Below are 12,783 nucleotides of genomic sequence, written 5' to 3'. Positions count from 1 at the left end.
GAAAACACATATATAATTACATATTGTTTTTGTGATTAATCACTATGCTTTAATCATGTTCAATTTGTAACAATGAAATTGGGGGTCACCACAACATGAGGAAATGTATTAAAGGGTCGCGGCATTAGGAAGGTTGAGAACCACTGGCTTAGAGCTTGTTCCAAGTGTGGGAGTTCGGATGAGTGTCTCCGGAATGTGCCACCTGGCATACAAACAATTACAGCCCAACAAACTCAGGAAGAGTTCTTCTTCTTCTTCTTCTTCTTCTTCTTCTTCTTCTTCTTCTTCTTCTTCTTCTTCTTCTTCTTCTTCTTCTTCTTCTTCTTCTTCTTCTTCTTCTTCTTCTTCTTCTTCTTCTTCTTCTTCTTCTTCTTCTTCTTCTTCTTCTTCTTCTTCTTCTTCTTCTTCTTCTTCTTCTTCTTCTTCTTCTTCTTCTTCTTCTTCTTCTTCTTCTTCTTCTTCTTCTTCTTCTTCTTCTTCTTCTTCTTCTTCTTCTTCTTCTTCTTCTTCTTCTTCTTCTTCTTCTTCTTCTTCTTCTTCTTCTTCTTCTTCTTCTTCTTCTTCTTCTTCTTCTTCTTCTTCTTCTTCTTCTTCTTCTTCTTCTTCTTTCTTCTTCTTCTTCTAACCTCCCCTTTTCCTTCTTAAAGAGATTTAGATAGAAAACAAACAAACAAGCAAACAAAAAACCCTGATGCAAGAAGGGACCCTGGTACATTTGAATTAAGTGTGGCAGAGGGAAGGATCCAAGCAAAAATCTGTTCACGAGATCCCCTCTGTCCCATCGTTTCTGAGTTGCCTAGCAGACTTGCCTGCCACTGTCTCTGCAACCTGAGAATGTTTATTTCCCCTTTGACATCCCAGACCTTCTCTCCCTGCTTTTACCTTTGTCCCGTATCTCTCATTTTGCCTCTTTGTCGTTGGAATTTGTACGCTTATGTGAATTCGCCAAGTACAGATATTAAAATTGATTTTCTCCTGTTAACCTGCTGTATGTGGTTTGAATTACTCAACCAGCCAGGAGATTTGAAGGGGGTGGGGGAAGTCTCTGGCCCAACACAAGTGATCTTCTCCAGCACGCAGGCACTGAGAGATTATTTGTTTGATTTTAAGACACATAGTTGTAAATACCACAGCATTCAGGTGGCTGCTATAAAGGTATTCATTCAGATGTAGAAATCTGAAGAGAAACCTCTTTCGTTTACAGAATGGACAAGTTATCTGGACAGATCTTCATATCCTGCAAGGTCCTGGGGGCCTGAAAGTCAGAAAAGCTGACACACCAGTGACTCCGGCTGCCTTTCCAGTTCTGGCAATACATATGGGGGATAAAGACACATTTGTAATACCTTAATCAATAAAAAGTTAAAAAAAAAAAAGAAAGGCTCTCTAGTGGAAGAAGGCAGTTGAAAATGCAGATGGGCTTCTTTACTTTGGCGATCTTCCTTTCCTCTAGTGCAGTGGTTCTCAACCTTCCTAATGCCGCGACCCTTTAATACAGTTCATGTTGTGGTGACCCCCAACCATAAAATTATTTTCGTTGCTACTTCATAACTGTAATTTTGCTACTGTTATGAATTGTTATGTAAATATCTGATATGCAGGATGTATTTAGGTGACCCCTGTGAAAGGGTCGTTCGACCCCGAAAGGGGTCTCGACCCACAGGTTGAGAACCGCTGCTCTAGTGTTCTTCAAAATAAGGCAGATAAATCTCATTCGCCCTATAACTCACACATGTTCACTGGAGTCATCTTTCAGTGACTGAAATATCTGTAGGGAATCGTAACCCAGCCTTGTAAAAGCTACTGGATCAGGCTCTTCTGCTATAAATTATGGCACACAAGAGCATTAATTTTATTTATTTTACTATTTACATCTCTCCAAAGGCAAGATGAACTGATTAAAATATTTTTATACTCATACATTAGATAGACATTTTTGTATATTAAGGAAGTAGTACATTATTTTGACAAATTTAACACAAACAAGTAGAATTTTAATTATAACTTAAATTTGTGTAATGATTTCACATGCATAGTCATGCCTGTGTTCTTATTTACTTCTCAGAACAAAGGACAGTGGAACAGAAATTATTACCCTTATTTTTACAGAGAACATAAATGAGGTCATGAGGTTGATCAGGGCTACTGTGTGTGTGTGTGTGTGTGTGTGTGTGTGTGTGTGTGTGTGTGTGTGTGTGTTCTTTTGTGCAGGTAAGCTATAGAATATAGAATTCAGGTGCACTGGGTTTCATTAGGCAGTTTTTTTGTTGTCGCATTTTTTACCACTTCCCCAGCTGGACGAAATTGGGAAGCATTGCAGGCTTCCACTTTGCTGTGCTGGAATTTTAAGAAATCTGGATTATGAGGTTTGCTTTGTTTTGTCTTCAAGTATGGACACCATAATGAACCAGAGGCATTTCTGTCCCATAGTCCCCACTTTCTGACTCCATAGCCTGTGTATTGTCTTTATTACAAAATTCTTACAGGAAATAAAGTTTAAAGGCTAACTAGTGTTTAGTTTGTGTGTAAGTACAAGAGTGAACCTCCCCTTTCTCCTTTCCTTACTTATTCTCAAATCTACCAACTCCAAATATGGGGTGGTTAGGGGTGGGTGGAGTTGTAAAGGAAACTTAAAGAGAAAACAAAATCAGAGGGAAATGATGCTGGGAGAACGTTTGTTCTGCTCACCCAAACCATGCATTCAAACCTGGCTGGAAAGACTACAGGAATTCTTCTAGAGATCAACAACTCTGAGCTGCTGCACGTGCCGGAGTCCCCGAGTCTCCAGCTCCAAGGTGGATGGAGCTGTGGTGGTTCTCCAGGCTCATCACGCCAATAAAGAAGCTGCCCAGAAGGTGGGTGCCATTGCTGCTACCACCTCTTAGACAAGGAAAAAAATCAATTCAAAAGCCAAATAACACCTCCTGGATTTCAGCTCAAAGTTTGAAGACTTTCTAGCTTGTCCTATGGACCTCACCACCAAGAACCACAAATTGCAAATTTAATTGGTCATTTTGTACCAAAAGGTAAATTGTGAAGCACCAAGAATTATTTTAACTTTTTTTCTAATGTGGGTTATGATCCTTCCCCCAGAAATTGGTTTTATTTGATGTACTCAAGTCAAAGTTTCTCAATAAAGAAAAATCTCCATTAAAAAAGGAAATAAAAGCATCAAACTAAAGCAGTCCATTTGCCTGTGCTCCTCAAAGCTCGATAGACAGGCATAGGAGCTTGCAGCAAAGAAAATAAGGGGTTATTAGTTGAGGAAGTGGTCCACATCTGGAGTCACAGGTGAGCAATGCACAAAGACCTAGCTCTCCAATGGCTTCCAAGAGAAGGGGGAAAAAATCACTAATCATGGCAACTAAGAAAGTTAGGGTCATGGTTGGGGTTGTGGTGTTTATTGATTGGTCAGTGCTAGGGCAGGGAGTAGTTGATCACTACCTCTGGTTCTGATGTCAGCCATGGCATTGTTCTGTCTGGTTTGCAAGGATTTGGTCAGTGGGATATTCCATTTTCCTGCGTCCAGAGCTAAAATATATCTGAGGCCTAGATGTGATCTTCCTCTGTGGTCACTATACTTAAAGCAAAAAGATTTTGCTTTAAAGATGGTTTAATGATAAAGTGGTTGTGCAAGAGGGAAGGAGGTAGGTGAGTCAGGGTGCTAGATGAGGCCAGTTTGAATCAAAAGGAAAGAAAGGAGAAAAGGCCATACTAAAGAAATGAAGCTTATGCACAATTACAGCATCTCTAAAGCAGTTTCACACATTCAAAAATTACAGGGTGAAATAAAATATATGAACCAGAATGCTGTTTCTCCTCATTCATTACAAAGGGTATTACATATGTGTCCTTTTTTTATGACTTTTAAAATTAGTCAAAGATGAGAAAAATGCTTACAGCTGGCAAGTTTATTTCTCAGTTTTACTAATGGAGAAAACGAGGTAAGCTTTGCCATGTGAAGCCTCATAACAGATACACCAATGTCCCTGAGAAGTAGATGTTTTGGTAACTAGTCTAAAATTACGTATCTCAAGATGGGATGAGAGCAGACTCTCAACCATCAAGTTCATGAATTCATACAACAAATATTTATTGGACACCCACAATGTGTCAAGCATCATTCTTGATGTTTGGTAAATATTTGTGAATAGAGGAAAGATCCTTACCCTCATAGAGTTTACATGCTAACAGGGTGAAACACACAAAAACCAATAAACATAATGCAAGAAATATACCCTATAGTATAAATGCAACAAAGCGGAGTTGTAAGAGCATTGCTCCTGAAATCACAATTTCTGAGTTTGAACCTCAGCTCCACCACTTCCTAGCTGCGTGACTTAGGTAAGTTAGGTAGTCTCTCTCTGCTTCAGTTTTCTTCTGACCTATTAAATATACAAGACAATAGTACCTTCTCCATAAGGTTGCCATATGCAGTAGATGAATTAATACCTGTCTCGATTGCCTGGATTATAGTAAGAGCTATGTAACTGTTCATTAAATAAATCATTGCTGTGAAAGAAATTTAAAGCTACATGCATGTCAGGGAGTATGTGGAGCAGGTAATTTTTCATGAGGCTGGTCAAGAGACATTTGAGAAGAAAAAATATGAGCAAAGCCTTGAAGAAGAGTTAGCCAGACAAATATATTGGGTAAGAGCAGTCCAGTGACCTTTCTGAATGTCCACAGGTAAGCATGAGACTGCTGAGTTGGGAGAACTGTGGCTTGAATGGAGTGAGCCTAGGTACCAGGTGGGAGTTTGAGGACCACTGGGAGGATGCTGGCTTTTATTTTGAGTGATATGAGAAGTGATTGATAGTTTAAGAAGAGGCGCTATAAACTGGCTTTTATCTTTAAAACGATTATTTTGCTGCATTGAAAACAAATTGTAAGGCAACAAGCCAAAAGCAGGGAGACCAGTCATCCGTGTGAAAGATGCTGATGGCTTAACTCTGAACGTTGCAGGGGAGATGGTAAGAAGGGTTTGGATTCTGCATGTATTTGGAAGCTAAAGCCAAAAGGAGTTCCAGATGGGTTGCATAGAATGGGCACAGGAAGGAGAAAAATCCAGGCTAGATGTAAAATGAAGTGTTCTCTCTCTCCTTTTGCTGCAAAAAGCTTTATTGTTTCCATTTGGTGAAATGTTCTCTTAATGATTACTCCTGTCTGCCCTCCTTCCTACCCCATTTTATTCATCTGCCCCCATTTTATTTTTGCATGTAATGCCAAGAAAGCTCCCAAGTCTGGGAAAAATCATAATGTAAGCCAAGGAGAGTGGATTTGTGAGAAACAATGGGACAGAGGAGAGAAGCGTGGCCCATTTAGAGGAGACATTCAGGCCGGCCGCCCCTCCCACAGGATATCCTGGAGAACAGCTCCAGCCTGAAAGAGGTGCAGATGGAAAGGCTCCGTGGCCCCATCCTGGTAGTGCCCAGCTCTGTGGGTAATCTTTCACAGGATGAGGCAGGCTCGAGAAATGTCTCTGAGCCGGCATGGATTTCTTTACGTCTACATTTGGGGAACAAAACGATTAGATGCTATCTTTGAAAAAAGTAGGCTATTTATCTCCCCTCTCTCCTTCCCAGTCCTTTTTGTCATTTCATCCTCTTCCTTCTCCATGGGTGGGAATAAGCCATATCTAAACACCTAAACTGTCAAAGAATAATTGATTTTTCAGGAATTGATGCTGACTTAATCCAATGATGCCCATTAGACTAGAATAACCGTCGCTACATAGAACCAGCCCAGTATCTCCAAAGCACTCAAAATGGTGATTTTCTGAGGAAGATGATCATGTGAAAAACATCTTCTTTGTCCCGTTTTCCATGTTCTCCCAGTGTTTGTTTGCACGCTCTCTCTTTTCATCTTGCTTCCCTTTCTCCACTCTGACCAGCTAAATATTCATCCATAAAAGCCATTTAGAGTTTAATGCCTCAAAGCCCTGTATCTATGTAATGTACAATCCCCTTCAAAAAAGGAATTTTTCTGGAATCTGACCACATTCATTCACTCATTAACAGATGTTGCAGCCCCAGGCTGCACTTCTCTGGAGCAGGCAGAGGAAGGGAATGGATTCATGACATCTTCTGTCAGAAGTCAATAAGCTATCATTCAGTCCTCCTGGGCCCTGAGCAGGTGCTCCTTCGTTTCTTTTGACAATAGCAAAGGTTCCCAAGACCCAGGATGACAGCCCCTATGTTAGTACTTAGTGGCTTTGCTGACAGGTGTTTCTCAGCACACACAGACAACAGGTGTTTGTCTGGTGCCTCTTGCCAAAAGCCAAAGAGCCAGAGTAGAAAACAAAGCCCATTTGCGAAAATGATTGCTGTAATTAAGAGCAATGGTAATGCAAACGATGAAAACATATACACACTCACACTCACACTTTCCCAAATCCTGCATCCCCTTGGTAGAGGAAATGACAGACACATTACCAAGCATTACAATGTACTTTTCTTCGTGTTTTCTTCCTTTTATTTAAAAATATATATATAGTTGACATACATGCAACATACTTTTAAATGCTAAAGATATCACTTCTTTTGAGTAGAAATTTAAATGATTATTAAGCTATCTTTTGAAACCATTCTTCACAAGGATTCTCAATTAGGAATTATACTTTGTTGTGTATTTGGGGATTACAAGGCAGTGTATGCTGAAAGAAGTCTGCCTTTGAGGAGCTTCTGATTTAGTAGAGACCATGCATATCCATAAGAAAAGTGAAATAGCTGAGCAGTAATCAAGTCACAATACTTTTGGTGGGGACCTTCATCACAGTTCCATTGTGTGCCCACCCCTCTGGCTCCCAGCAGGAAATGGCCTCAATTACAACCAAGAAAAGTCCTGATGGTAATATGCTTTATGCTCCTCAATCCCTCCCTTAAGGATCATGCAGGAGCTTCAAAGATAGGGCACATAGCATAGTGGTTTGCATAAGACAAATTCTTCTTTTTTTAAAAAAAATCTGGGAACAGGAATTAGTCACTCATTTTTCTTTTTATTCCAGGAGCTAAGGATCCTCTCACTGCTCTGATCTGAACCAGCTACTGGAATGAAAAGCAAAGGATGTTGTAGGCCAAAGGATAGGACACAGATAGATCAGAAGTTATAGACATTGTCAATATGATTTTCATATTGTGTATATAGGATCATAATGTTCAATCATGTCAACATGATTTTCATATTGTGTATATAGGATCATAATAGGATCAATAAATTCTATGTTGGGTCCCTCTGCTCCATTTTAAATCCTCTTGTATATGTTTCATGAGAACTGAGGGGACAGTCATTTAGGTTGTTAAATTCTTTTTTAAAGTATATTTTTATTGAGTTCAGAGAGGAAAAGAGAGGGAGAGAAAGATAGAAACATCAATGATGAGAATCATTGATCAGCTGCCTCCTGAACGCCCCTATTGGGGATTGAGCCAGCAACCCAGGCATGTGCCCTTGATGGAACCCAGGACCCTTCAGTACGTTGGCAGATGCTCTATCCACTGAGCCAAATCAGCTAGGGCAATTGTTAAATTCTTGCTGTTGTATACTGTGATTATCGAATGGTACAGGATTTTTGAGCTAGCAAATTTGCAATGGAAGAAGAAGAAGAAGAAGAAGAAGAAGAAGAAGAAGAAGAAGAAGAAGAAGAAGGGAGGGGAGGAAGAAGAAACAAAATGGGCTGTTCACAAATAATTCTCCTTTGAGGGGCCACAGGAATGGATGCTGTTTTGTTTTGTTTTAAAATTTTTTGGTTAAGCCAAAATCACTTTTTGTTCTTCTCAGAAAATTTCTCATTTTAGAAAATGTATACAAGGAGTATTTCTCTAGAAGGTGAAGCCTAAACTTTTCTTGGGGAAAAAAATTAAACAGAAACAAAACATTCACTTGTTGTTGTTGAAGACTTTAAAATTTTGTATACTTCCCACCAACAGTTACATCTCCAATTTTGGTCCCCCTACCCTTTTAGCAATGAAGGAAATAAGCATCTTATTATGTGGAAAAGGAAAACAGTCTGTGTGGACTAGCTCTCAGACTTAGTCTGAGAAACCAGCTTTGAACAAATTACTTCCTGAACAAATGGCCTTTGACTGGGTTGGTGAATGAACAGCTCAGGCACCCTGGGTTTCAGCAGCTTCCTATCTGTTTATCGCTGGTACCAGGCTTGGTCTCACTTCTGTTCTCCTCCCTCCTCTCACTTGGCACAAGATGGACGTGTTAGAAGAGGACACTGTGCTTCCTTTCTCTCTCTCCCCCCACCCTCATTTTTCTTGAATGAGTGCCCATTTGCCTATGGCCTGTCTCTCTGATACAACCCGAACATCCAGAAGGCTAGAGCTATTCCAATAGCAGCAATTCTAATTTACCCTCTTTCTCTCTCATAGATGAGGGAAGTCTCTGATTCTCCACTCTTGTTATAAGGAATTAAGACTGGAAGTACCACATGTTTCCACCTGTACTCAGAATGACTTCTCTAGGCATTATTATATACAGATGTGCCAGGAACAGAACCCATTACAAAGGACAGAGTGGGGAAAAGGGATGATGACATGATCTTTAAAAATGACTTTTGCACTCAGTGTAACAAGCCCAAGGAACTGCATCCTCCATCTTCTTTGCCTGGCCACAGCCAAGGTAAAGGGCTTCTAGTAACCCTTTAAGAGTGGTTACTTTCCTGCAATTAGATAGTGCATGCTGAGATAACTGGGGCCTTAGTGCTTTGGGAATCAGTGCATGGATGTACCAGAAGCTGAGTTGAGCTTCATAGATGAACTTTCAGTTACTTTTCTTTTTTAAAGTAACTGATTTCATTGAGTCAATTCATGTCACAAAACCTTTTCTACTAGAAAACATTGCTTTGCTTTCTGACTCCACAGATATAGAGAAGACCAGCTGCCTACGGCCATTTCAAAACACATGCGCCTTGGAGGGAAGTAATAGAACCTGGAGAAAGAGGAAGAGATCTAACCACAGGACCTGCAGAATTTCCAATCACACCATCCTCACCCTGCATGTACACGCTTAGTCTTTGTTTCCTTCTCACAGTCGGCCCTTCCTACCCTCTCAGCCTGCACAGCGCTTCTTTAGCCACAGGCTATTGGTTGTGTGTTTGCTGCCAACTTGGCTGGTGAGCAGCCAGGCCTGGAGGAAATAGAGGGTCCTGGCAAGAACACCAACTGAAGGCCCCAGCAGGGGCAGCCCCTGATTCCTCCCACAATGCAACTGCGCCTCCATTCAACACCTATGGAACTAGAAGTCGCTCTGGAGTCCCCAGGGACCTGGTTAGCAAAAAGTGGTCCTGCTATCTGGATGCGGCCTCTGAGTGTGTGGCAGGAATGGAGAGGGAAGGCCACGGGGTCTTTTAGGGACAGGTTCAAGCAACTCACTTAGGAGAACATTCTAAAAACCTCTGGGCTCTTGTCTGCTTGGATCAAACAAAGAAAATCCATCCTTGTTTTCCAGGGTAACAAACTTCAGACCAGGTAAACCTCATGGACTGCGGTCACCTCCAGGAGCTGAGATTTGGTGTGACTGACCGAGGCCCTCTGAACAATGCGTGTGCGAGGTCCACTGGCAGGGCAGCAGCGTGGTTTCAGTGTGTCAGGGGCATTGTGCCCAGCTATGCACATCTATGTGTGGTGTGCTCTTTTTTCTTCCCAGTGGCTTTACTAAGTTGTCAAAGTGACTTCCTTTTCCACACACTGTGTCTTGCACTGTCCAGGGTTGCTCACCTTAGCCTACTATCTACCTCCTATCCTTCCCTCAGTCCCAGCAGATGCCCCAAGGGGCGGACCCGGCCCTGGCGGCCTTGCCTTGGGAGCACTGGCCTCAGGGAGGTCTGGCGTCTGTGTGCAACCAGAGGAAGCTTGTGAATGGAGGCTTGTCCCTTCAGTGAAGGGAAGTGTGCGCATTGACTTCTTCTCCCTCACCCCTCTCTCTCCTTAGGCTTTTGGGTGCCAGCCTGAGGATACAGGTTTTGAGTTGATTCCTGTAGCTAGTGACTGACTGGATCATACCTACAGCTATTCACACCCCTCCCTCTCCTTTTCTCGCGCAGAACTGGGGGAAGCAGCCAGGAAAGAAGATTCAGGTGTTGGGTTTGGGAAAGGCGAGCCTGAGGTGGTGGGGCTTCCGAACTTGCCAAGGGGTTGAGGAGCTGCGGAAGGTGAGTCCCAGGGGACTCGGCCAGGAGGTAATGCGCGCACTGGGAGCCTGGCTCCTAGGTGGCCGGTGGGAAGCATTAACCCGTTTAGTTAGTTTTTCGGCCCCCTTTCCGGTGGCCAGGGCTGAGAACTGGTCTTTGGGAAGCATTCCCTTTCTCTCTGCAGGTAGCCAGGAGCGTGCACCCTCTCCCCAACCTTGCTTCCGGGCTGGGAGAGCGTGGGAATTAACAACAGCACCGCGCACCCCCCTATCCTGGCGGCTTTGATTAGACTCTGTGACTTGTGAGTGGACCAGGGTAACGTCTACAGCCAGGGGGCCATTGATTACAACCGCGGAAAACAGAACGCGCTAAAGGCTTGCACTCTCTGTCGAGTGGAATTTACGGAAATAGAGCCTGGAATAGCCCAGACGATGAAATGAATTTTTTTCCCCCGAAAGCAGAGTTTTCCGACGCCGGCGCAGCAGAGATGCAGCGTGCGGTGGATTAGAGGGCGTGCCAGCCGGGGCGGGCGCAGCCCAGGAGCGCACAGCGCTGCGTTCCTCTCTCAGCCGGGCTTTGGGGGACGGGGCTGGAGGCTCAGAGGCAAAATGCGCCCAGTGTTGCCACCTTTCACAGTTCAGTGTCTGCAGGTCTTTAAAAAAAATCCAAACACATAACACTCCTGTTACAGATTTTTCAAGTTTAGTGGCATCCACCCTATTTGCTTCCCCACACCATGCCAATGCGGTTCTAAGAGCGCACATTCTCTTTTTTTTTAAACCCCCAGTACCCAAGAGAGTTGAGAAGGGGCCTTGGGGTCTGATTTGCTGCATTCAATCACTGCCCACAAGAACCGGTCATTTCCTTCCCATAGCAAGTGCCCAGCTCTTCCTAAAGTCTCACCCTGGGACCCCGGAGGAAGTGGGAGTGCACCTTGCCATCCTTCAGGCTGAAATGGACTAAAGCCCAAGCAGGTGTCTTGGCCTGCCTGGGTCATTCTTAGACAAAATCTGATCTCCAACTGGAATCTTGCAGGAAGGAGAGATGCAAGAATGGCTGTTTCAGTAGAGGTGGGGCTTGAAAGCTGAAACAAAGAAGAAATAAGAGGTGGAATCTCCACTCCAGAAGCTTGGCCCCAGAGTGGTCTTATCTCTCCCCCGCCCCAAACCTCACCCCCAGGGTTTGGGGAGGAGGCTGGCAGTGTGTCCGGTCAGGATCCACTCTCCTGCTCTTTCAGCAGATAAGGGGCCTGGGCGGATAGACACCTAGATTTGCGTTGGAAAATCTTTGCCACTGGAGGCATCAGTGGTAGGTAGACTGAGTGACATGCAGGAAAACGTGCTGGTGGCATTCAGCAGCACCATCAGGCCTTAAACCATGACAGTTTTGTCATAGGCTCAAGGGCTTCGCTCACAGAAGGCACAGCGTTCAGTCCCAGTATCTCACAATTATTCACCCTGGAAAGAGGTCAAGGGAACCATTCGGGGCGACCAGGTGTCTGTTTTCAAGGTCCAGGGTTGCTTTGCCTACTTACTAGTTAAGTAGTTAGCACAGAGCTCCAGCCTCCCACAGTGGGGAGAGAAGGGGTGTTCAGCCCAGGACAGCATCTTATCTAGTGTGTCAGGGGCATTGTGCCGAGCTATGCACATCTATGTGTGGTGTCCTCTTTTTTCTTCCCGGTGGCTTTACTAAGTTGTCAAGGTGACTTCCTTTTACAGCTGCCTCGATATTATGTATTCTAGCCGTGGACGATTTCCAGTCCTGAAAAAAGCTACATGCTTTTTATATGCTTTTCATTATGGAAATGGGAATCCTTAAGTGGGTACTCAATAACGGATAATGCCATATCTTAGCGGCAACCTTGGCTTATGTGAATTGACCTTATCGGTTAAAATCACAGCCTTTTCATTAACGTGACCAATGCATAATGTATCAGAGCGTAGTTCAAAGCTGCAAATGTGTTTTCAGACAGAAATATTCCAAGAATGCAAGTCAGGTATATTTCTCAGATAAATGACAGTAGGGGCATTGCACGCACTGAAATGCTCGGTTCTCAGGTTTCCTGAAACGCAGCGCGCTCATCATTAATCATTCATTGGGGTCGGCCCTTCAGTCAATGGCAGCTCTGAGTAAGCCGAAGCGAGCTGTTAGCTAATCCTTCCTGCCAAGAGGATCCTGGGGTGAGAGAGGACAACTGGATAGTCAGTCACACGTGCTGGTGCCCAGGCGCGGCCCCTGTCGCCCGGCTCCGAGCGAGCGAGCGTGGGTGTGCGTGTGTGCTCACGCTCTCGGACACATATCCAAGGCTTCCCAGAAGGAAAAACAAATTTGGCCTAATATTGAGCGCGACTAGAGTTTGCAACTGAAAGCAGCTCGAGTTGTGGCGTAATGGCTCAAGGTGGCCCTCTAAACGCCGAATAAATCCATTCCTTAGCTCTTTAATAAATCAGTCAGAACCACCTTCTCCAACCAAAGGCGCCGCACCAAAGCCTTCCCAAGTTGGGCTGCTATTCCTGGCGAGGTTCCCCGCGGAAGCACTGCACGGCGTGGGCTCTCCCGGCGGGACTCGCCTCCCCGGGAATCCCCGGCGCCGGCTGGTGAGAGCGGAGCCTGCGGGGCCTACGGAAGGGAACCTGGAAATTGGGTCC

This window comes from Myotis brandtii, unplaced genomic scaffold, assembly GCF_000412655.1.
Source record: "Myotis brandtii unplaced genomic scaffold, ASM41265v1 scaffold111, whole genome shotgun sequence".
Taxonomy (NCBI): Eukaryota; Metazoa; Chordata; class Mammalia; order Chiroptera; family Vespertilionidae; genus Myotis; species Myotis brandtii.
This window is presented reverse-complemented; position numbering follows the sequence as displayed.